Source organism: Anastrepha obliqua, chromosome 1 (genome assembly GCF_027943255.1).
Source record: "Anastrepha obliqua isolate idAnaObli1 chromosome 1, idAnaObli1_1.0, whole genome shotgun sequence".
NCBI classification, from domain to species: Eukaryota; Metazoa; Arthropoda; class Insecta; order Diptera; family Tephritidae; genus Anastrepha; species Anastrepha obliqua.
Window position 1 is genome coordinate 101345876 of NC_072892.1, and position 23294 is coordinate 101369169.

Sequence of the window (23294 nt, forward strand, 5' to 3'; positions counted from 1 at the left end):
TTTTGGTGCTACAATAAAACTTGGACATGCAGGGCTACTGAGGCAAAAGTCGTGTGAAAGTAATCTAAATATTTTATGACAATGGTCGTTCCATAATAAGTTCGTCTTCCTCATAGCGTGATTTTTTGATTTTAAACTAATACGCTGACAAGCAAAACTGCAGCAGTTGGGCTGCACACAATACCATCAAGAAAAACTATGAATTCTAAACGAGTCACGGTATGGTGTAATTTTTTATGTGGTTGCTGCTCTTTTGCTCTGGTCCTATTAGTTGTTTGCTGTTTTCTCTCAGAGAAATACTAGCAATCTGTGTTGCTTTTATGATTTTTTTCTTAATAGTTTAAGATTTGTTATGCAACATTTTTTTGTACGCAATTCAAGTAATTTTTATTTAAATAAATAATTTGTAAATTAATTCACATTTACATACATATCTCTATGAATACACACAAATTTTATTTTCGATTTTTATTTTCCAATTCGATAGTGGAAATTTAATAATGTATTAACTACAATATCCTCGGCCTCCATTGTTTCCGCCTCGACTCTTCGTCGTTTTGGAGCAACATGCCATGTACCGAAGCGCACTTGGTACTTCCTCACCAGCTTCTTCCAAGATGCTTATGAGCTCCTTAGCAACTCCGGACTCGTTGGGAGTTATAAAATTAACCGATGTTCCGGTACGGCCAGCGCGACCAGTATGTCCAACCCGATGTACATATTCCTCAATATTGCGAGGAAAATCATAATTCACAACATGCCTAAACATATAATTTAAAGAAACGCATAAATAGTAGTACTACAAACGTAAAGCACAATCACACTTACGTGATATCATCTATATCCAGACCTCTGGAAGCGACATCGGTTGCTAATCCAACTTGATGTATCCCGTCGTTATCTCGTCAATAGCTTTTTCTCGATCGGCCTAAAAAGGTAATTTTCAAAATTAGGAAAAAACACTGCAGTTATAACATCAAACATAAATACCTGATCCCTAGAGCCATGTATAGCAGTGCATGACACACCCTCCAACAACAAATCACTAGATATGTCGTCGGCGCATACTCTGGTTCCACAAAACATGATCGCTTTGTCCTTCGGACCCATGTTATTGATGAATTCTTTAATCTGTAGTCGATTTGATTAATTTAATTCTTATTACATAACAAACAGTAAAACTTACAGCGGCATATTTCTCCGATTCGTCCATTACCAACACTATTTTCTTCACGGTATGCGTCGCGGCCAAATCTAGGGACCCTACACATACTTGTATAGGATTACTCATATAACTTTGTGTTAGGCATCTCACTCCTGGAGGCCATGTAGCACTCGTTATGACAGTTTGCCTGTCAGGGCGAATATCCAATAAAATGTTTCGTATTTGCTGTTCAAATCCCATATCTAACATACCATCAGTTTCGTCTTAAACCAAATAGGTTACACTAGACACATTGATGACTTTGGCTTCAATCAAATCATTCAGGCGCCCCGGAGTACAAATTATAATTTTCACACCTTCTTGAACTCTCCTTATTTGTTCGCTTCGGTCCCCTCCGCTGTATATACATACTCTGAAATTATTAACATGTGATTAAATTGGACTCCATTAGAACTGAACCTTAGTGCTTGCGCCTTCATGCCTCGAAACGAGTATTTGGTGACCTCCTTTTCAATTTGTAGAGCGAGTTCTCGTGTCGGAGCAAGCACCAATACGTTGGGGCCCCCGCGCAGTGATCGTGGTATGATCTGGTACTCAGTGTGGATCATTGCGGGCAACAAAAACGGTAATGTTTTACCTGTGCCTGTTTGTGCGATCCCTATCATGTCCTCGCCCTTTAAAAGGATTGGCCAAGCTTGTGATTGAATTGGAGTTGGTTTCTTGAATGTTTGTTTTTGAATTTCTTGCAATAAGTCGGGGTAATCCCCAAAACACTGCTCAAATTTCCATACGGGATTCGGGATGTCTGGATCATCGACTTGTTCAAAGGCACGAGACATCGTTATTTCATTGTTCCCTTTTCGCAAACGAGAAACTTCCTTCGGATTTATATTTGACACCTCCTGATTTTCGACGTAAAAATTTTTTGTGAGGGCTGGACATTTAGCCCATCGTTTAGCATTGTATTCTTCCTGTAAAATTTATGATTTAAATGTTTGTATTTACAATTCATTTTTTTTTTTTTTTTTCAATTTATATTACCGCTCTCCGATTCACGGCATTCCAATCAATTATTCCGGCAAGGCTAGTAGTATCGCTTGACTTCTCGGTAGGCAAATTATTAGAGCTATCCCTTCTCAGTTTTTCATTGTCCCCACCATTACATTGATACTTATCACCTTCTCCATCGTCACTACGCGCAACTCGAATGTTATCGCATCCTCTTGAATCCAACTGGTTTTTGATATGGTTGCACGCCTCTTTCACGTCTTTATCGCTGTTTCCACTTATGGTGGCTACACCACTTGTTCTATCCACATTTACCCTTACGTGGTACCTATTTTCCACACTTTGTATGTTGGCGCCACTTCGCCCTATGATCAGGCCAACACAATCCAATGGGATAATTATTTTGTGACTGTGTTTTAGTTTTTGGGGGTTACCACGTTCCCCACCAGCGTGATTACGAACAGAGTTTTGTTGCCGTCCTTTTGGAACTGAGTTCCACTTATTTGTTCTAGCGGACATTCTAAGATATTTACTTATTGAAGTTACAAATGAATCGCGCGTATATTAATCGAAGGACGCAGATATACTGAGTATGAACGTCTAGGAAGCAGTCTTAAATACACTTTCTTCAGGTAAGAAAATTCGTAAGCCATGGTTGAGAGAACGCAAAAGGTGATTAATTGACTTTCTTGGAACTGCATTGAAATTCACTCGGAAGTGAATTAGGGAATCTGACCGAAAATCACACAATATCGTTGCATTATTTCGGTAATGGCCTGAAGGAATTTGCATTCTTTCATTGTTTTCAGCAAATACTGGGAGTGTGCCCAAGGATATATATATGAACAAATTAGAATCATTAAAACGTATTTTAAAGTTTTTCTTAACTATCCCCTTTATCATATAAATATATATAAGTACATATTATATAACTGCATATGTACATACAAATGTATATGTATATCAGAGATCTGCACGAGTGTTGTTTAATCAGTATGCTAGAATATTTATTTAAGGAATTTATCAATAACGAAATTATTTCTTATGTGGAGTATACACGCTCCAACCGTTGTATCAACCCGGAGTACAATGAGTTGGATGACGATTTAGTATACACGTTCCAACATGGAATACAACACGTTGGCTAACTTTTTATTTCTATATTCGTGGTGCTTAACATTCCGCAGAAAGCACGAATTAATTGAAATTTAGTCAATAATAATAATTAATGAAATTTTCTGAAACAGCTCCTCACAAAAAACCATCTGGAGTCGGCTAAAGGGGGCAGATACCTGTAAAATTTCGAAAGAAACTTTTTATTTTTTTTTTCATAAAATGTTAATATAATCCTTTAAGAATATGTCAAAAAATTTTAGGAACGTAAATTTAAGAATTTCTTATATTATAGATCGTCAACCGTGACGACTCTATTATTTGTGTTCGAGCGCTGGGAGAGGTATAGTTATGTATTCAAACTTTAGACGCGTTTTTCTCAAAACTAAATTTGGCGTAGACGATAACTCGACCGATCTCCCTGAAATTGTGCACACATCTTTCTTATGACATTACTATGTGAATTTACAAGTTTTCGAAAATTTTTCAAAAAAATAATTTTTTCGAAGCAAAAATAGTAGGAAAATTAGCCCCAAAATTCATTTTTTTACGCATTTTATTCCGCAACATATTTTCCTTTTAATTCATGTAGGAATTATGACATAAATAAACAGAACAATTTTTGTTTTTTGTATTCAGGTCTCTGACGCCAATGCTATAATGCCTGCCGATTGAGAAGCCCCGCTGCAACCTTCCTGAAAGAATTGAGTGCACATGCGCCATTTTAAATGATTAGAAGAAAAACCAAAAAAATTATATTATCTTAATGTATAAATGAACTGTACACCAATTTTGAAAAAATATATTGACTTCTTCATTTTAAATAATTTTAATGAAAATCAGGGAAAATATGGCCGTTTACAGGTATCTGAAACAACATAAAGACTCACGTCACAAATAGGAGGAGAAGCCTTGCCAAATACTCAAATATGTTGTAAGCGTCAATTATATTCGAAGAACTCATCTGGCAACCCTGTATCATTTGACAGAGACGTCAGATCGCTTAATGACATACCGCGTTGGAAGCGTCAGTCCAAGGAGATTTTTACCATGGAACAGTACACGCCACGCGAGCGCTCCCAAATTGTTGAAATTTACATTCAACAAAAGAAGTCAAAAGAAGAAGAAGAACAAAATCATCATGTCCGATGAGGCCCATTTCTTATTGAATGGGACTGTAAACAAGCAAAATTACCGTATTTACGCCACTGAAAATCCTCACGAAATTCAAGAGGTACCTCTTTACGACGAAAAAGTCACGCCATCTGACTTCTTCTTGTGGGGGGCCAAAGACCATAGAAGAGCTCAAGAACAACATCCGTGAAGAAATAGCCGCTATTCCAGCCGAAATGTTAGCTAAAACTATGGAAAATGCTGCAAAATGGGCACAATATGCCGTACAGGTTCAAGGCGGCCATTTGAGAGATATCATGTTCAAAAAGTGATGTCAACAAATCTACTTGAACCAAATAAAATGATTATTATCGTCAACATCAAAAAAATTGTGTTTTTCTTTGATTTAAAAAAAAAAAACACATGGGTCCGTCGAATATGGGCAACCCAGTATATACTTATAAATAATAAGTCCTATAAAATAGGCATATGTAAATAGCCAAGATATCAATAGATATAATAAATTTTTGAATTTTTTTAACATAACGATTCAGGACGGTTCTTCAGAGTATACGGACATACCTAATTTGTGGGTGATATTTTCAGTGTAATACTGCAAAACCGTATACAAAATGCATCTAACAAAACAAAAAAGAGTACTGCTCAAGTGGCAGTTATGGGAGTAGTAGTACCGCAACAAAAGTGTGAGTAGTAGCGGTAGCAGGATTCCAAGGCCGATTCCAAGTTTTCTGATACTACTTCAACTACAGAGAGAACATTTTTCTTTTTGACGGCTACTCTGAGCTATTAGCAACAACGAAACCGAGCCTGGATCTTAATAAAACTTGTGAAAAAGGATCTGATTTACAGAAGAAAACCATAATTTTTTTATTAAGACAATGAACAAGCGTTTTGACGTTAACTAAGGTGAACGAAATAATATACGAATTGCTTGAACATCCATAATTTTAGCTAGATTTGCCTACCTGCGTTGACTACCTCTTCAGAAACAACACTTATTACGTTTGAAATCTGTCCGAATATGCAAAGTATCAACCAAATAGATAGTGCTAGTCCCTGCAGTGCCTCATTGGTTAGGAAAGCAAAACAATTTTGGTGGCATTTCACAACTTTAATTTTTAGTAAAATCCCGCTAGATCGCTCATTTCGATCACTGTGCGCGGCTTGTACGTATTGTTCGATTACTATATACAAGTAAGATCTTTTTATAGAATAATAATTCCATCCGAGGTGTTCGCAATTTAATGATTTTCGAAAAATATTCCTACTGAATTAAGTCCAAAAAATTTGGAAATGCAAGAAATCCGAAAACTCGACTGCTCTGCCCCTCCATCGAACATCGGATGAGTCTTTAAACAAATATTAACTACAGTTGAACTTCCATAACTCGAACTAAATTGAGTGGCAATAGCGTTTCGAAACCAATATTTACTCAATTTTAGTTCCATAACTCGAACTTCTCTAACTCGAAATTCTGGAATAAGCATCTTGGTCCATGCTTCTCGAAATTGAACTATTTTGGGAAAATCCCAAATTATGTAATTATTGTATATGTTTTTAAAGCGAACGCCTTAAGCTAGAAATCAAAACATGCCAATATCCGTGGCAAAGAGTCAAAAGGGCAAAGTAATGGAGTTTGTAAGACGATTTGGCAATGAAAACTTCAAGGCAAGCGCAGGTTGGCTTGATAATTGGAAGCAAAGGTACTAAGCAAGAAGTGTAACTGATGAATTATTTATTTAAAGTGGATACTTAGCATTATTTTAGGCATTACATGAGCCATAAAAATCTGAAACCCATTGAAGAAATCATATGAAATCAGATTGCTTCAGAGCTTTGAGTTTATATTTCCGAAGATGAAGCTACCATTGATTAATACTATAAGGTTTCTAATAAGTTAGAATATCTTTTCGCTGAAAATTTCAAAAGAAAATTAGGCTTTCACTCATTAATTTCTAATTATTTGAATTCATTGTAACCGAAACTTATACTTCGAATTTATAGATATCTTCATTATTTAAGATGTTTCTCATATAATTGTAGTCAAAATAAAAAAGAATATTCTACAACTCCGAGTTTCCACAAGTCGAACATTTACATTGGATAATGATGATTCAAGTTATAGACGTTTGATTCAAACTGGTATTTAAAATAGATTGTGAAGATACAGAAATAAATAAGGAGTCATTTAAAATCTAATTGCAATATTTTTCATTTGTAAAAGCCTCAGCAATATCTATGCAATTCAAATTCCTATTCCTACTTATGTTTTTTTTATGAAAACAAGTTCCTTCGACTTGCATTTGCGCGTGTGTACTCCTACGTCCCATTGTATTTGTTTCAAGTGCTCCTTATTAGCTATACCATATGCTAGCATAGTAAGATAATTCAAACAATATTCTACCATTAGCTTAATTGCAAATACCCGCGACTGAAGTAGACTTTTTCTGTTTTTTTTTAATTGGCATACATATAATCGCACATACATTGGTACATTTACGTAATGAAAATGACCCTAAGTGGTTGGGCTTCAATTTAATTATGGCGGTCGGTAGGCAGTTCACTTCTAAGTTAAATAGTTTTTAAGCCGTTAGGCTGCTAAATAAAGTCGTAATTTAAACTAATCTCCACTTTAGGAATCGCCTGCCTGCTGCCGTATAGAGTAAGTGCGGGAAATTTGGTATAGCAGCTTTTCACGAAAATTAAGAGCTACCAAGACAACTTGCCGCTATCAGAGTATTAACAAGCATGCACTGATTTGTTTTTCATGCAATATATCATATAAGAAAATGGAATATAAGTGTGGAAACACTTTTCACCATGATTCAATTATAGAAGGTTAGGTAAGTAATGACAAGGGAATTTCGACACTCCCTTGTCGATTGTTGGGTTGCATTTACGAAGGATTGAGAAAGAGGGAAAAAAGTTTTCCCTTCTTGCCTGCAGGTAGTAAAAAGTACGTAAGGTAGCAATTTGTAATGTAATAAAAAATTAAAAAAACACTGGCAAATCCATATTAGAACAAAACAACAACAAAATTATTGATTTCTTTTAATAAAAATGTAATACTTACTTAATTTTTTTCTCAGGATGACTAAATCAAATTAACTTTTTAATAAATCTATCAGGATTATTTTATGATTAATGTACTGAAACTAAAAATGCTATTCATTTCTTTACGCCTATTGTTATTGAAGGTATGTATCCCTGTCAATTACTTTATTAAATGAATTACTAATAGATTAAATTCATCATTAGAAGACTGGAAGTATCGCTCTCTCATAGTAATTTAGCACTTATTTCTAAAATTTTATTAATGCAAAGATAGGTAAACTTATGACTAAAGTTTACCAAACTAAAATTATTAAATGTCTAATATAGCTCCTCTTGATTACGTTTATTTATTATTATTTGGAATAATAAATTATTACTCTGTAATTTCTCAATCTCCTTAATTTGATTATATTAGTATTTTGTCCTTAGTTTTCGACCCAACTTCAAGTATTTTTAATTTGTCATATTGACTAATAACCGGTGATTTTTTTGCTATTATCTTTTTAAACAGTTGGTTTAAACAGCTGACGCACGTTTCGTGTTTTGTTTCACTGTCAAACATCTCCAGTTTGGTCTATAATTTAACCATGAATCGTCTTACAAACGAACAACGCTTGCAAATCATTGAATTTTATTATAAAAATGCGTGTTTTGTTGAGAAAGTTTAAAGTCGAAAAATTGTGTTCAGCGACGAAGCTCATTTTTGGATCAATGGGTACGTAAATAAGCAAAATTGTCGATTTTGGAGTGAAGATCAGCCAGAAAAATTGCTAGAGCTACCAATGTATCCAGAAAAGGTCACAGTTTGATGCGGTTTATGGGCTGGAGGTATCATTGGACCGTACTTCTTCAAAGATGCTGCGAATCGTAACGTAACTGTGAATCGCTCGCGCTACCGTGAAATTATATCCAACTTTCTTTTGCCCAAAATGCAAGAGTTTGACTTGCATGACATGTGGTTTCAGCAAGACGGTGCCACATGCCACACAGCACGCGTAACAATGGACTCGCCTCTCAACAGAGTTCGGTGAACATTTTATTTCACGTTCGGGACCTGTCAATTGTCCACCCAGATCGTGCGACATAACGCCTTTAACGCATTTAGATTATTTTTGTGGGGCTACGTTAAAGCTTATGTCTATTCAGACAAGCCTGCTTCAATTAACGGATTGGAAGACAACATTAAAGCATTTATATGTGAAACATTGGAAAGAGTATGCCAAAATTGAACTAAGCGGATGGACCATTTGAAGCGCAGTCGCGGTCAACATTTGCATGAAATAATCTTCAAACATTAAATTATATGGACTGTACTATCGATTTAAATAAAAAAGTTCATGCATTTTTCTTAATTTTTCGTGTGTTTTTTTGAAAAACTTTCCTATAGCTCTTAAAAAAGCACCCTTTACTTACACAATATCGTATCTTTTGATATTCAAGAAAAGGCCATTTAACATTAACTTTAGCATTAATCTACAGCAGGAATTAAATCTATTAGCTTTATTTACTATTGATATAATATGAGCACAACACAGATTAATAGAATGTAATCACTACTAAGTTACACAAGGATTATCTTATACAGTAACTAGGAACTTATTTTATTATTTTACTATCTTATGAAAAAAGCATTTACAATTGCCGCCTCAATTTATGGATCTACATATTTCAGTGCACGATTTGCTAGTATAGATACATATATTGTGAGTGCTGCTAAAGGATAAAATACCCATTTATAATTAATGATACACTATTGTTCTGAAATGTATCTATTAGGGAGTACCACCTGGCACTCCAATGCTAGGATACACTCGTTGCATGTGAATGCTACATTTATCATAGCGAATAGTTTTTTTATTGTTTCGCAGCAGTGTTCCAAACACTCCATATTGGCCCATGATTCCTAAAGTCTTTGAAGCTCAAGCAGGTGGACCGTCGCATTAATACAGCGAATAATGTTCTTAGGGCTGAACTCGATGAGACCACCTTCATGAAGATTGTCTTACCGAAGCATAATTGTTCAAAGGAATGGATCGTGCGATGATATCAACAATAGCCCCATATACACCCTAGTTTAAGTTCCACTACAGCGTGTAGGATCTAGACAGCAACTATTAAAACAATTCGTCAATAGTAAAAACAAATTGAAGTTTGATCTATGTGGAGCGGCAAGGAACATTTTAGACTGCCGAAGATTTTCAATGAACCAATGAATTTCTTCACCAAAGTAGTTCTTTTACATATATCTTTATTTTTTCGGTTCTTTCGTGGCACCCACATATGTGGAATATTGTAGTGGTTGTACCCGCCAGCTCGTTCAGTCCTCGCCCGTTATCTTCGAGTTTTCCCATATATCCGAGGTGACCTGAATAACTGCTTGTCTATCCGACTATTTCAGAAGCACGACCACCATTGGCCTAAATAATTAAAACGTTTTTAATTTGAAAATTAGTTCGATTTTATCATAATACTTACACAAATGTTTACAGTTTGAATGTTTACGATTTTCAACGAATAAGGAGGCGAAGCGTCAAAATGGAAACGGTGTTGCCGACATAATAATTTTCGCCAAAAGTTTTTAATTTTACTACACTTTAAAAGTTTTTTTACAAAACATGTAGGTATACTTGTAAAGAAGCATCATGTTTTCAAATAAGGGAGCCGATTTGTCAAGAGGAAGCGAGAAAGCTGCTTACTTACCTAACCTTCTATAATTCAATAATGTTTTTTCACCATAAAAACAAGTCTTCTAAACCACATTTAATAGTTTCAAAGCAATATGCAATTGACTAATTTATTAGTGAAGCAGGGTCCGGCACTCAAAGTATAGCCAATTAAAAAGGCCATAAATTTAGTTTGGAAAATCACTTTTATTCTATTCAAAGAAAAAAATATGTGAAAATAATACAAAACTAATAATACATTTTTTGTTCGATATTACCATCTTTTGCCTTGATTATGGCCTTGACACGGTCCAAAAACGAATCGCAAGCTGCCCGAATGTGACTTGCAGGTATTTTAGCCCACTCGCGGACAATGGCTTTTTTCAGCGCCTCAAGACTGGCGACCCTTTTAGTTCGGACCTTGATCTCCATAATAATCCATCGGATTCGCGTCTGGTGAATTTGAGAGCCATTGTGTGAACGTTATGAAGTTCGGAACGTTGTTTTTCCCCCATTCTTGGTTCTCTCGAGCTTTCTGAAACAGTGCCGAGTCCTATTGAAAGGTCCATGGTCTGCCAAGCAACCTCCAGAATGCCCGTGTATCAGCTGCACGAGCAGTCTAAAGTTGGTTACACTTCGAATGCTGGTCCCTCTAAGTAAGAAGCGTCTATATCGGGTGTTTTTAGCTGCTTTTTACAGTAAATCTGGCCGTATGGCATCAATTATGCCTTGAATAATACAATAAAGCGATCCAAAAGTCGCGATGTTTAGCTGATTAATTTTTGGAAACAAAATTTTAGTCGGCATGGTTCGATAGGTTCGCCATTCATCGAAATAAATACCGATGCTGTCGCCACTGCTCTATGAGCTTCGCGAATAGATTTATATTTTCAAAAAAAATGTTCACAAATTGAAGCGTTATTCTTTAATCTGTCGTTAAAGGATGCGAGATGACTTGCATTGCCTTTTTTTTTTTGTTTTGGTGTTCGCAATCCAATTGCCACCAGATGTGAGAAATGGCTGCCGGAAAAGCGGTTTAATAATGTTGAATGACGGCAAGTTCACTGTTTTCAAAAAACCCGCAATAATAAAAATCATAAATGTTAAACGAAATTTGCTAAATATTCCTCAAATAGGCCTCTAATTACATTTTCAAATGAATGCATGCAAATGTAATGTAATATAATAAATTCTAATTTTCTCTTCCCTGATTTGCACAAAAATATTTGCCAACACTTGTCCAAGTATGTGTGCATACACATGTTTGTGTTTCAGTATTTTATTATTCTAACGAAATTCCGCCTAACCGCAACTGGCGCAATTCAATTTTAAATAAAAATAATTTATAATTTACAAATAACGCAAGTAATGCTAATCTTTCCAATTTCGAACTAAATCACGAGGGTGTGGAATTTTTTTGCCATGATTATTAGAGCAAAATGTGTAAAATTTACTAAGCTCATAACAATAATATTAAGTTGGGAGTTTCAATCCATACGAACAAGTGAAATCTAATTGGACTTAGGGTATACATATCAATTATCAATATCAATCAAACCTTGCAGGGTGTGCCTTTAACTTTCTTATTTTAACAAAAAAAAAAATCTTCCTCTTTTATATTCGCGGAGAGAATTTTTTTTTTGCAAAATATTCTGAGTAAAAATCAGTTGAATTTTGCATTTTCGACAGATTTAACCGGTGTTAAAAGTGAGATAATTTGAGTGGTTTCAAGTAAAGTTGGAAAAAGTGAGAAATAGTAAATAAAATTATTCAGGAATATATTATACGAGTATAGCTTTCCAAATAGTAGTAGAGGAAGTAACTACTGAGTTGGAGTGTCAGACACAGGCCCAAAAAGCTTTGAAAAGGAAAAAGGTTTATCCCGATAAAATCAATCCACTTGAATTGTCGCAATCCTTGTGCAACTTAACATATTTTCTATTGAATTCTAATTTTCCATCTTTAAAGCCAAGCGGCCTGAGAGGTGCTTGGACTGCATATAAAGTATAATAATTGACGCGATTTGACGTTTTTCGCTGAAGCTGGATACCAAACGAGGATCAGTAAAGTTTTAAACCAGGTGGTCGAGATTTTTAGACACATTTAAGTACAAAGTGAATGAATCTATATAAACCAGAGGAAAGGAGAAATATGTGTTGCGTGCTACAAAATACATTCATCAATTTTAAAGTGCTCCCAATACTAAGCGAAAAACTAGTGTCAGAAAAAGTTATCACATAATTTAGAGATAGGTCAGAAGCAACTTCAAAACTTGTTAGCGGTTCTAGGATTTCCTTGCACCATGTTCACAAGCGACTCTAGCTGACCATTCATTGTGAGTTTTTGACCAAAAAACAAATTTTTAGTTTTTTTTTATAATGAAAAGTTTAAGTTCTTACAATTATATGCGCTGTTTTCTTGTTGGCTGAAAATTTATTTGAAAATACCATCACATTATTCTGTTTTTGCTCTCGTAAAACCTCCTTTTTACCAAAACATACATTATGCTCCTTTTTTGAAGTTTGTTTATAATACGAGGAAAGGGAATAGGGGGGTTTCCTGGGAGTTTCAATTTAAAATCGAGCTTAATAATTTCTCTTCTGACCCTAAATAAGAAAAACAATAATACAATTCGAAAAAACTTAACTTTTTAAATATAAATAAAATAAGTAAGGAAGGTCCGAACCAAGTTTTATATGTACATACATACATATGTACGTATATCCGCACACATTTGAGTAAAATTTTCTTTGGGATGGCCGGCTTGTAACTTGAGCCAAATTCATTGCCACTTGATAAAGTCACGATCTTGCTCATTTATCAATATTGAGTACTTATCAATTGTTTGGCTTGAAATATTTAAGTAATCTGTTAAATTGTGTAAACTGAGTAGTAAAATAAAATAAAATGAAAATGGACTAAAAACTACAAAATAATTTTCCTAGATTTTTTCTAAAGTTTGGAATGAAAAGTACGTAGGAGACAAAACCCTGCACCTATTCATGCATAAACCGATAGCGCTTGGATTTTATGTAAATAAATACAGTTCGTAACACAAATAAGTATACAGGAGACTGATTTATGGAACGGTTTGACGCTACCGCTTTCCTTAATATGTAATCAAAATATTTTACACATGGTAATTGTGTACTGAGATAAGCTTTCATATGCGCCTTAATTTTGCTGTAAATAGGTACCGTTATATACCGGTACCGTGGTATACAGCAAACGATTGTTCAGTTAGCATAAGATTTATTTTTACGTATTGATTAAAAAAGTTAAAACTATTAAAAGGAAATAATTAAAGTGAGTATAAAAATTTAGGGAAGTACGTTTTGTATTAATTTTTGTGACATTTTTAGTAATGGCACCAAGAGGAAAAGACCTTTCTGATGATTTAAAAAAACTGATTATAATATATCACAAGGAATATAAATCATTGCGAGAAATCGGTCGTTTGATAGATAGTTTTACTACAGTTCAAAAGATTGTGAATAAATATAAAAGTGCGGGAAGCACCTCTAATAAAGAGCGTTGTGGGCGTCCGCCGCTCTTAAGTCCCAGAGAAATAGCTTAGTCGTACGAAAAGTCAGGACAAACCCCAAAATAAGTGCCCTCAACTTGAAATCTGAAGTTGAAAATGAGACTGGAAAACAATTTAGCACCCAAACTATTGGCCGGGTTTTGCATAGTGCTGATTATCATGGCCGCAATGTTAGGAAAAAGGCCTTCGTGAGTAGTGTCAATCGGAGTAAACGGATTTCATACGTAAAAGTTCATGAAAAATATGACCAAACGTTTTGGAACCAAGTCATATTTTCTGATGAGTGTAAGTACAGTATCTATGGGTCTGATGGCCGTGAAAAAGTTTGGAGAAAAGTTAACGCGGAATTGAATCAAAACAATATGACCGGCACTGTGAAGTATGGAGGGGGCTCTGTGATAGTTTTGGGATGTATGGCTGCGAACGGGGTTGGAAACTTGGTATTTGTGGAAAATATTATGAGCCGATATGGTTATTTAAATATTTAGAAAAATATTTTAAAAGAAAACGCTACGAAATTGGGCTTTGGAGGAACGTTTATCTTCCAGCAGGATAATGACCTCAAGCACACATCCAACATTGTACGAGAGGGGTTGTTATACAATGTGCGAAAACAGCTGAAAACACCGCCACAGTCCCCGGATACCAACCCAATCCAACATTTATATGAATATTTAAAGCGGCAAATACGTAAACATCCGATTAGAAATAAGGAACAACTGAAAAACTTCCTTCAAGAGGAATGGAATAAAATACCACCAGCTGTAACTGAAAACTTGGTGAAATCAATGCCATCACGACTTAAAGCGATTGTAAAGTCTAATGGTTATCCTACCAAATACTACGATTTGATTTTAATTATGTTTTTGATTTCACAAATTAAGGGGGTAGTATGGTATTTTTTTTTTCATTTTTTTTTTTTTTTTTTTTTTTAAATTATTCTATAACATCTTAAGATTATTGTGTGAAAGTTTGAAGTGCATTAGAGTAAAATTGACAAAGACACAAAGGATTAAGTATCTACCTCTCCAACCGGATTTCACGCTGCCGAAATCTTTAAACGCGTTTTTCTCACACTTGCCTTTTTTACGGTCGGTGTCCACTGTAGATTCATATCTACTGCACCGATTCTTTTCAAATTTGGTTTTTTTGTTTCTTTACTTTATTCACGAGGTAATGACGTCGAGTTTTTTAAATTTTGTCATATTTTAAAACAGCAAAGTTTTCAAGTTTTTTTATGAAAAATCGGTATTTTGAATTCAAAGCGCTTTAAAAAATTAAAAAAAAAAAAAAAAAAAAAAATTCGACGTTGTTACCTGCGAAACTTTATTAGCTGATGAAATCAATTTGGTTTTTTGATTTTAGTTGATCCAGTAATGAGTTCTGAGGGACACCGCAATAAAACTTTTTCTTCATAAAAATCAATGAAAATTTCACACAATATTCTTTAAATATGACTTTATAATGAAGTAATTTTAAAATTTTGAATAAATCAACTGTGTCGACAAAAAAAATTTCGAAAAATATGCTTGTTTTACACCGAATTAACCGTACTACCCCCTTAATAATATGATGAACTGTATACTTACTTTTGAGGCATGAATTTTTATAAAGTTTAGTATAATATAAAAAGCTATAATTTTGTTGCTTTTCAAAATTTTGTCATTATTTGGATTAAATATGATTTTTGTATTTCATTCATGTAAATAAAACACAATTTTGTTATAACTTAGGTTGTTTGAAGGAATCGATTGGGGGAAAATTGAAAACGTATCCGGTGTATACTTACTTCTGTTACTAACTGTAGTTAAAATTAAATAAAAGTATAAAAAACTAAATTCCTTGTGTTTTTTGGGGACTTCATTCAGCGCTTTCTTGCACTGGACAGCTGATTTCTGTGTAGATTGCATTGCTCACCACAGAGTGGTGAAAAGCACAGAGTATACAAGCTTTTAATTTTATCAGCGTTTTATTTATCATGCGCAGAGTTTGAATATTAGTTTATACACAAAATAACAAAATCGCAAGTCGGGGCTTTAAGTGCAGAAAATTTTAATATAATATTTTTTAAGAGGTTAAGAATTCAAAATGATAACACAAAATAGAAATATTGTACGAATGATTTTTTTTTTCATTAAGATATGTAGCTAATTTCATGGGATTCATTTTCGGAATATGGTATCCGGCATATGTCCGCCACGACTATGAGTTGCATGGTCCATTCGATCAGTTCAATTTTTAAAAACTTTTTCCAATAAATCTGAATGAGCCAATCAGCAAAAATACGACACAAACGATGGTATTTTGGCTTAAATTCTTGCATGCGCTAAATTTGTTGGCACGTAAACCAAAATCCTTACGTTAAATTTTGCACGTAGTCGAAGAACAAAGGCGAACAATTTGGGAACTACGACGATTCGACATTTCGGTGTCATCTTTAACACTTCGCTCTGTGAACTTTCCGAACAGATTTTTTTTCAGAGTAAATTTCGACAATTTGGAAGCGTTGTTCTGACTTGCCAAACCTAATTAACTGAACAGAAATGGCAACACAGTTTCCCATTCCCAGCTGTGAAACCATAGTTACGAGTATTGATTCGATAGTTCTCATACAGCTAAAAACAGGTGTATATAAGCAGGATCAAAACGCTGAGCAAACTTCGTCGGGCGGAGCGTTGCCGTCGGGATATATTCGGGTTTCAATCGCGTTTTTTGACATACTTTTTTTCAGTATTCATTGACATTTCATCATGGAGAGCTGACGCCTCAACAACGTTTACAAATCGTACAATTGTATATCGAAAATCGACGCTCTGTGAAAAGTGATCATCGCGCGCTCAGGCCAACTTATGATGTTCAACAATGAGGCCTATTTTTGGCTAAGCAGAATTGCCGTATTTGGGATGTAGAGCAACCCGAAACCATTCAAGAACTACAGGCTGGAGGAATCGTCGGCCCATATATCTTCAAAGACGTGGCTGGCGCCAATGGGAGAGTAAATAGCGAAGCCCGTGATCTTCATTTCAATCCAACAAGACCGTGCTACTTGCCATACAGCGCGTAAAACCGTCGTTTCGATCAGCAATTTTCCTCTCACTCGGACCAGTTGACTGGCCACCCACATCGTGTGATATCACACCTTTGGACTTTTATTTGCGGGGTTATGTAAAGTCGAAATGCTTTCTGGGTAAACTAGCTTCGATTGAGGCATTGGAAGCCAACATTACTAAAGTTATTCACGAGATACCGACCGAAGTCCTCCAGTTGGGGCCAACATTTCAAAGAAATTATCTTTAAAAAATAAATACCATTAATGTTTCTACACAAAAATAATAAATATTTCCCATTAAATTTGAATTTTCTTTGTTTTATTTCAATTTAAAATCCGAGATCTCTAAATTGATCGCTCTTTATATGAAGTAAGGAATATTTCCTGCAAGTGATGCAACGTTTTTGAAGCACATTTGTATGCATTTTTTACTGACAGTAGATTTTTTCGTTTTATTTCATTTTTTCAATGAAATTTCCCTCGATGAAGGTCACTCAAGCAATTGGTTCTGTTTATAGAATTAGGTGGTTGGCCGAGTTTCTTCTCCAACAGTTAGTATTTGCTTATATGCTTATATTGTTCTACTTAGGGAAGCAGTCTGGTATCGACGCCGAAAGGCAGACTATTTTTATGAGCAGTGTTTTTATGGCAGAAATAACTCAAAGGTACTATTGCCTCTCAAGGGGCGAGCGTTATTAGAAAAATAATATTTTACCATTTAATGTTTCACGTCGTCGCAAATCGGTATGAGCACGGGACCCATCATATGATAGTTACTCACAAACCCACTTGGATCCGGCGGCCACGCGTTGAAAAGACACACTGTGAATTAAATAAACACACCTATACAAAATAATAATAAAAAAATAGCATTAGCACTACTACATCAAAAGCAATCTGCAGGAAAAGCGGGAATCATTCAACAGACAAAGTGTGGAATTGTACATAAATGTATTGTCAGTTGTCCATTTGCTAAGTGCTTAAATTTTTATAGACTTATGTAAGAGGAAAATGACGAGTACACTTTTATATGTATGCACAAACATATATAGGGTTGTTCAATAGGTGCGCTTCTACTTTTTTCCGATAGGGAAAATCATGGAACGCTATACACTTGAGCAACGATTGCAAATCGTGCAAATTTTTTATGAAAATAATCGTTCTGTTGCTGCTACTTTAAGAGCATTACGGCCATTTTACGGTCCATTTAACAAGCCGTCCCGTTTTGGGGTTATGTGAAGTCATTGGTCTACAGTAACAAGCCGGCGACGATTTGTGAGCTCAGAGCCAATATTGAACGCGAAATTGCTGGAATTTCGGCCGATTTATGCAAAAGAGTGGTCGAAAATTGGGTTCAACGATTGGACGTCGTAAAACGTGCACGCGGTGGTCATGCAAAAGAAATCGAATTTCATACTTAAATATATATGTTCAAACTCGATAATAAAAAAAAATTAGTTAAAAAAGTCAAACCGTTTGTGTTTTATTCAAAAAAGTTCAAAAGTTGAAGCGCTCTTACTGAAAACCCCTATACATGCACACGCATGCATACATAATAAACTTTCAATTTTATGCGATCCTATGTGAGCGCATTTGAGCAAAGTATGTCTACTGGTATAAGCCGATTTTTATAGGTGTCCACACGCGGGCGTGGGCTCGTAATTCACTGATACACACATACTCATACTCATATAAAAATATATACATATGTACACAAATGCAAGCATCGCAACACTTATGGTACAACATAAATTTACTGGTGGCGCGAATCAAAAAGAAAACTGAAGAATTATTTTTGGGTGAAGAGAGAACGGTGACTACCAAAGTGATGGTGGCGCAGTTAAAACGTTTAATGCCTTTCAACTGCCTCAGTGGCAAAGAGGATTTAATACTTTTATTTTTGTTGCAATATTTCCTAGTACAAGCGCATAAAAATGAGATATTGCTCAAGTGGCAAGCAGCGACTGTGTAGTGTGCCACAGGCGATGACGGCCTCGCTACAGACCGATGACAATGGTGGCACAATGGATGTCGTAGCACCTCCGCAGGCAGCGGAGTGCCAACATTCAGTTGGCTAGATTGTCGTAGACGCATTGCTTTTATTTGCAGCCACAGATAAAGGGCTGCAGTGGGTTTGCCTAGCGGCAGTAAAGTCATGCATATAAAATGGCAGTGAAAACAACTACTGCGGGCAAAACTGACAAGAGGAAGTGCAGACAATAGGAAGAGCAAACCGATGGCACTACAATATTCGTTTTGTATTCATTGTTTACATAACTTCCATGTAAATATTTGCGTATTGTATGTACATTGATTGCTCTAATTTTTCTTCCAGAAACAGATATGTATATGCAAAGGGTCATTCAAAAGTGTCGCCCATGTAGATGCCAGTAGTGAATAATTCCTAGATGATACCTTTTAAGTCATCTTTGTCATTTGTCAAGTAGACAGATGCACAATTTTACAAGATAGAACAATGCGTTAAAATTTTTGAAAATTTTTATGAAAATGGTCGATCTTGAAGAACAACACATTGCAAAATTCGTGATTTTTTTGCTGGAAATAATTGTTCGAATGAGTCGACAAATTAAAGGTTGGTGGAAACATTTCAAGAAACTGGTTCTGTCGTTGATAGAAAAAGGACAGCCAGACCAGAAACTATTCTATTGAGAATATTGCTGCAACCCGAAAAAATCTACATTTGTACATATTTTATTTTAAAACCATTTGAAGACGCGTCTTTTCGAAGACCCTGTACATATTTATGTTTACGTGTTTCTATGTTGTAAGGAAGCCCCATTAAGTTGGCTAAAAAAATGCGATACTAGATGCTACTCCCAACTATGCTACCACTGTTTAAACTAATTCTTTTATCTACTACCAACTATTTTTTATTTTGACCCTGAAAATTTAACTAAAAACGTTTTTTTTATTTTGGGGTTTTTTAAATTCAATTCTAAGGGTTTTCCATATAAAATTTAGTTAAAAATGTTTTATAATTATTAGGGATTATTTTTAAAGGGGAATTAAAAGAGGAGATTGAATAATATCGATCCGTAAAATTACTATACCAAATGTATGGAAACGTTTCCAAGCGGCAAATATTAAACGCAAAATTTAAAAAAAATCTCGTGTAATTTTTTTGACGATAGAATACATTTAGTGGATAGCATGAAAAGTATTCGATATTTAATTGTGTTCGTTTAAGTCTGTTTATCTACAAATGTTTTAAAAAAATTACAAGATAATAGCCAATAAATTGGCGTGCCGTGGGCCTTTCAACGGAATATCGACTCAATTTAATTATTGCAATGACGAATTTTAATTTCTGGTACAGAAATGATGCTACAATTTTGAAAAATAGTGTTTAATCGCATGATTTTGGGGCGGTATAGCAACTTAAGTAACTATCTTTGCCGTTATGCATACGACCCTGGCCACGACCCTTTTACTTGCAGTTTTCGCCATCTTGCACCAAAGCCTAATACTCGTACGCGGACGATCTACAGCTATTATTAAGCACTTTTTTCTATTGTATTACAAAGTCTGCATAAGCATAAAGAAGTAAAATTGTGCAATTGTCGTCTATGTGAATTTTAAAAATTACATTGTTGGACGCTTAATACTATATGTTTTAACTTACATACTTAGATCTCATAAAATTAATTGCAATTTCGAAATGTTAGGTTATTTTTTTGTGGAAGTCGGTTTGGAATAGGCAACTCACGTATGTATGTATGTAGACCATGTAGGTTAGTTGTAGTATCACTGTGTAGCACGGGAACCTCAGTGTTTATTCATCATGGAACCATTTCGACGCTCTTATGAAGCATAGAATATGAGAGTCAAAAGAGTACTTACCTAACAACCTTGCTCTACTTCTAGCTAAGGCTGGACAATTACAAAGAAAGTGTTCTGCAGTTGCTTCCTCTTCCTCGTCTCAACAACTTCAGCAGTATTCTTGCGAAAATATTCCTAGCCTGGCAGAGTGCCCACCTGACAGCCAATGACTATTTTCAAGCACTGGAAGATTAGTACCCTTTCCTGCTAGCTTATCGACCCTGCAATATCTCTATCTCCCGGAACTCACATAAAACTGACCTTGAAGACATTGCTAATATAATTTAGAGCTATGGTCTCAGTCCCTGACCTGTGCAACTAGTAGAATGACGTGGCCGGAATGGAACATGGGCCGCACTATACAGGAAAAACATGAGAAATCTTCTCGGGGTCCTAACAAGGCATTGTCTGATTGGCAGGCATGCCAGTAGACTGGAATCATCCTATAACGACTATTGCAGAAGCTGTAGCGACATTAAAGAAGAAGAGACTGTAGAACACTTTCTATGCGGGTGCATGGCTCTGGATAGAAGAAGGTTCAATATTTTAGGAAAAAGTTCCCTGAATAACTTGGCAGAAGTAGCCAATATAAAAATAACAAGCCTTGTTAGATATTTTAAAGCCACAGGTGTTCAATGAGGACAATGTAGAGTGAAGAGAGGGGACAGCCCCGGTGGTATCACAATGAGCCTACAGCAGGCCTAGGTATGTCAAATGACAACCACTATACCTACCTACCTACCTACCTAATTTAGAGCTACCAGTCAACTTTTGATCTTAGTAGGAGCTGTCAGAGAAGGTATTTATCGTAGTTTTTGTTACGGAATGTGGTACACCCTACAGTAGTCCGGAAGTCGGACATATAATTGTAGTCCTAATTCTAAAAAATTCCATAGCCTAAAAAATTGGCTATGTAATGTTATCCGTGTAAAAATTGATTCCCCTCTTCTCTATGGTCTTTGAGTTTGCCACTCTCTTCTACGAAGGATGGTTTAGGGAAGGAGTTGTAGATTTATTGACTATAACTGCCAAAATTTTACTCATTTATAGCCTTTTACGAGTTGGAACTCATTAGACTCCATTCAATGTTTGATGGGCCGAACTTGAAATGGAGCAGTTTGAGGAAAATGAATATGTGGGAGAGTATTTGAAATTGTTTAAACCTATGATGGAATGACCTATAGATATCTTCTTCTTACATATAGGAGGTGGAGGAAAAAATAAGGTGAATTTTCAAATTTCTCGGGCTACGTACATTCGAATTTCTATTCTTCTTTTTAACACACTTTTATTAGGTCGGGTTGTATGTATGTATGTATGTATGTATGTATGTATGTATGTATGTAACGGAATCTTTGAACTTAATTTTCACTGGGTTCTAAAAATCTGATCGACTTGGAATTTTGCACACCTATCAAGGACCGATGACAATGCAATAATTTTATAAAAGTTTTCCATTATCCTTATTAGGATTGCCAGGATTAATATTTTCTTTTTTTACCTGTGGGCAAAAAGTAAGGTGAATTTGGTTGTAAAATGAAAAATCTTTATTTATTCTTGTAAATCAATTTCATCCCCTTCAAAATAATCCCCTCTCGATGAAATACACTTATGCCAACGATTTTTCCAATCCCCGAAACATGCCAAATAGTCCATTTCCGGTATAGCCATCAGCACCTTCTTCGATTCAGCTTTTATCTCCTCAATCGACTCGAAACGCGTTCCCCGGAGTGGTCTCTTGAGTTTTGGGAATAGCCAGAAGTCACACGGAGCCAAATCAGGCGAATGCGGTGGTTGCGGAACGATATGCGTGGAATTTTTGGCGAAATGGTCACGAAGAACGGGAGACGGTGCATTATCGTGATGCAAAAACCAAGAGTTGTTGGCCCATAATTCTGGTCTTTTTAGATGAATTGCTTCACGTAAATGACGCATAACCCTCAAATAATATTCCTTATTAACAGTTTGGCCAGGTGGAAGAAATTCATAGTGCACCACACCACGAAAATCGAAAAAAACTGGCCAATGGAGTGGGGTAGCCGTTTCTCAGGCTCCCTCCACGAAATAAGTTCTTCATCCCGATTACTTCTTTATCACGGCCGATAACTGCATAGCTTTAGACTCGCAGTCGATAAGAAAGGAATTAAATATAACACGAATATATCGAATCATTAATTCACTGACTGCAATGATAACAATAATTTTCATTCATAATAAAAAATAGTTGAAAAAAAAAAACTAAAAAACACGCTTTTATTGCTAATCGAACTAAAAAGTAGAAAATAAATTTTAATAACAAAGAGACCTATAATGAAGTAATAGCAAATCGAACGATCAGTCATAGTCAACTACCTCAGAACAGAATTATAACAAAAATTAAGATACAAATAGAGTAATTCAAATTAGAGTTAAAAGCGTGGGATGCTTGATATAGTAAATATTACAATCATTCTATTGGCAACTACCTATGTACAGAGGGTTATGAAAGTGAAGCAAAATGCATCCCACGCTTTTAACTCTAATTTGAATTACTCTATTTGTATCTTAATTTTTGTTATAATTCTGTTCTGAGGTAGTTGACTATGACTGATCGTTCGATTTGCTATTACTTCATTATAGGTCTCTTTGTTATTAAAATTTATTTTATACTTTTTAGTTCGATTGGCAATAAAAGCGTGTTTTTTAGTTTTTTTAAACTATTTTTTATTTTATTTTGGAACACTC

At 35.2% G+C, this 23294-nt stretch overlaps 1 pseudogene; it reads right to left on the bottom strand.

Moving 5' to 3' along the window:
- Positions 1–505: 505 nt before the first annotated feature.
- On the bottom strand, positions 506–2692 carry LOC129236235 (probable ATP-dependent RNA helicase DDX43; annotated as a pseudogene).
- Positions 2693–23294: the final 20602 nt, after the last annotated feature.